Genomic DNA, 3,447 nt, shown 5'->3' on the forward strand with positions numbered 1-3,447 from the left:
CTTGAATATCTCGAGTTCACCAAGGCTGACGTGGGGCAATCAATCGGCTTCATGTATTATAGAGGGATTAGGCCACAGATGCAAGGTTCGCCTGAATTGCCCAGTTTGTCTGAATCAGATTATAATATTTTTTTATCATCACTGACCGATACCGCCGACAATGTGACCTGATAATAAATTACCACTCTTGGGCAAACAAAAGGGGTAAACTTTAAAATGATATATGATACATATGTGATACAGTTAGTCATTTGGTAGTGACGGGATGAGATTCCATTATAGTATCACTACGTTTTACACTGTGGTTTGTTTCACAGACAGGGAGAATCTCCAATAATTATCAAAGCATAAATTGACCGCCCCGATAGTTCTGTGGTAGAGCGTCCGCCTCGGGTGTGGAATATCACGTGTTGAATTCAAAACCGTGTCCTGCAATCGGAACACCTCGGACATTTTTCATCGAAAACAACCTTGAATGTATTCTGGTGCGTGAGTAGAAGTAGTTCGTAAAATAAATAATGATAATAATATTAATGATTTGTAGCGTTTCAACATGTGATTTGTATAACCAGGTTCAAAATGATTCCAAGTGAAGTGTATCATTGCATAAACAATTAAGATTCCTAAGAGAATAGTCCTTATGTTTAACTGCTAGATTTAAATTACTACACGATCTACTTGCTGTGTTTGTTAAAAACTCAAGAAGTCTAATATTTAAGTATTTTGTTTATAAACATTTGAAAATATGGCAAACATCCTTCATTTTGTAATAAAGTGTTTAAACAAATAATTATTCGGTGTGCATTCAAATAAATAAATAAAAATTCTCAATTTTAACAACATGTCGGCAATGTGAAACCCTTTAAAATGGCATTAAAATGGTTTGTGTGGTCGGTTGTAAACTAACAAATCAGACTTTTATACACGAGTGTTTTCAAAAGGGAGTGTTTCCAGAAATTATTAGCCGGAAGAGGAAACGATTCAGCACTCCCGATTCGCAAGTCATAAACCATTTCTGTTGACGTCAGAATTTATTATGCATGAAATTTTAGCCTCCAAAAGGTCTGCAAATACTATTAATTCATTGTTGAAATCTATTTCCGCGTAATTGTCAACTAATTCCACTAATCGGAAATATCAATGCCATTTAACAATGGTTGTGTAACTGAATTCTTCGTTTTATAAGTTCTAATAAAGGAGTCGTAATGTCAGCCATTCAAGTGCGTCAACACAAACACCAAATCGGGAAACAAAACGACTATTTATGGCCATCTGATATATCAACTGAGCTTCGATTCCATTGTTTCCGCCAAAGCCAAAACGGTTGACATCATCCGTCGCGAAACCGCGTGGTGGTTACATATTTATGGCTTCTAATTCGAGGGAAGGCTGATCATTGATGAGGTTTTAACGACGGCTTAACTTCTGCAGCGATCCATTGTATAATTACACTGATTGAAGAAAATAACCGGAAATGATTTTATGTAATAAATAAAAAATAATTTTATAATTTCAAAACGTTACACATAACGGTTTGCTATCAATTAAAACATGCTCATAGTTCCTTTAAAGTGACTCTCCTATTAATAATCAATACATACACATGTATAACAAACATAAATTTTGAGTGATAAACCTTTAGCTGCTTACTATATAATGCATTAATGGAAAATATTAGTTACTGATAACAAGATTGTAATCGTGTATTTAATAGCTGAAAACGCAAATATATTAAATGATTGGTGAGTGCTAAACGATTTACTCTGATCTACTATCGTCTCATAAGGTAGAAATAGCGTATTTTCTGCACCTTTCTTTCAAATCAAATTCTGAATCCTTCATAAGAACTATTGTTTTCGACCTTTATTCATCCATTTAAGTATGTAAAGACAATTTTATTAATCTTTGTAAATCTTATTTGGGAGTAAGGAAACATGCGAATGGTGATTTTACTTCAGCAAAATATTGTCTATAAACGGCATACGTATGTCAATAAGTTAAAAGGAATCATTTAAGAGGCATTTAGTAATTCAGCAGATAGAATCTCTTCGCATTCTCCACTCCCCTTTTCCCAAGAGTAAAGTCTTTAAGTTTAGCTGCTAAATTGAAATAACCCTGCGATCTACTTGCAGCATTGTTAAATGTCAATATTTCTGACATTGTTAACCGTCCATTTGACAACCCTTTATTTTTCATATACGTTAATCATTTCAGAGTAAAGCAAAGTTTGATTTGAAGTTCTATTGCAAAAAAAACGGAAGATTTAAGAGCTCTTTGAAAATAGCCACCCCCACAGTTAAAATTGTGTAATTTGCGGAAAAAAATATATTTACATATTTGCACTCGAAATCACTTTAACTTGTCTGTCTTAACAGAACTCAGCCATTTAATGATTGAAATTTAAAAAAAATGACATCAAAACACATTTTAAATTAAATCATACAAAAAAATTACTTTAGTCCATGATAACCCCCATTACCTTCCATAGTTTTTACCAGAGATTTCGAAATCCACATTTTTTCATATGTAAAAGCTGGAATCGGTTTCAAATATCAAAATTATATTGTTGGGAGGCACACAAATGTGAGCCTTAAAGGTCAGAAACTTCAAAATACATTTCATATAGCATATAATGCCATATATAATAAAAGTTGTCCAATTTTCACGAATAATAACACTGATTTCAAGTGCTTGATAACTCCCAACACTATATATGGTAATAAAGTTCCACATGTGTAACAAACATTCAAATACAACCTACATTCTCAGCCAATGAAATTGCAGACATGCATTCATTAAGCACTACGCTTAATCATTAATGATTTCATCTTTCGCGGGTGTTTAAAGGTCCGCCCACTGCCACTCATCCGATACACAATCCCTGCGTCGGGTTTTGCGTTAACAATGTGTCAGCCAATGAGGTTGTATTCTAAGTCTGTTAGATGATTTGAAATAAGATATTAATGATTAAGAAGCTTTCATTAGCTACGCTCACTCCGCCCATTCTTAGTCATTAAAAACTTACTTCGTTAGACAACGTTAGAAAAAAGAGATGGTATAACCATGCTTTGATTCACTGTCGTGTACGAAATAAAGAATGTCACAATGAGTATAGACGCTTCCAAAATGGTATAATTTGCCGTATAAATCCGAGGTTGTTCCCGATGGAAAATGGCCGAGGTGCTCCGAATGACCTGACTCAATGTCAACGTTTAACTAAGAAACTATACGCATGCTAGGTTGAAAATAAACGAAATTATTATAATGCTACAGTGGAATACATGCATTTGAGTCATAATCCAGGCACTATTATCTACATTTTATTTCATCGTTAACCGAATTCTTGTCTCGAGTAAGCGTTCGAGTTCAGTACAATTACAAACCACTCTACCAGTACGCTGAATTACGTCGTTTATTTTTCGTTCAAATGGAAAAATTAACAATAAC

The sequence above is a fragment of the Mya arenaria genome, chromosome 5 (genome assembly GCF_026914265.1).
Source record: "Mya arenaria isolate MELC-2E11 chromosome 5, ASM2691426v1".
Lineage (NCBI taxonomy): Eukaryota > Metazoa > Mollusca > Bivalvia > Myida > Myidae > Mya > Mya arenaria.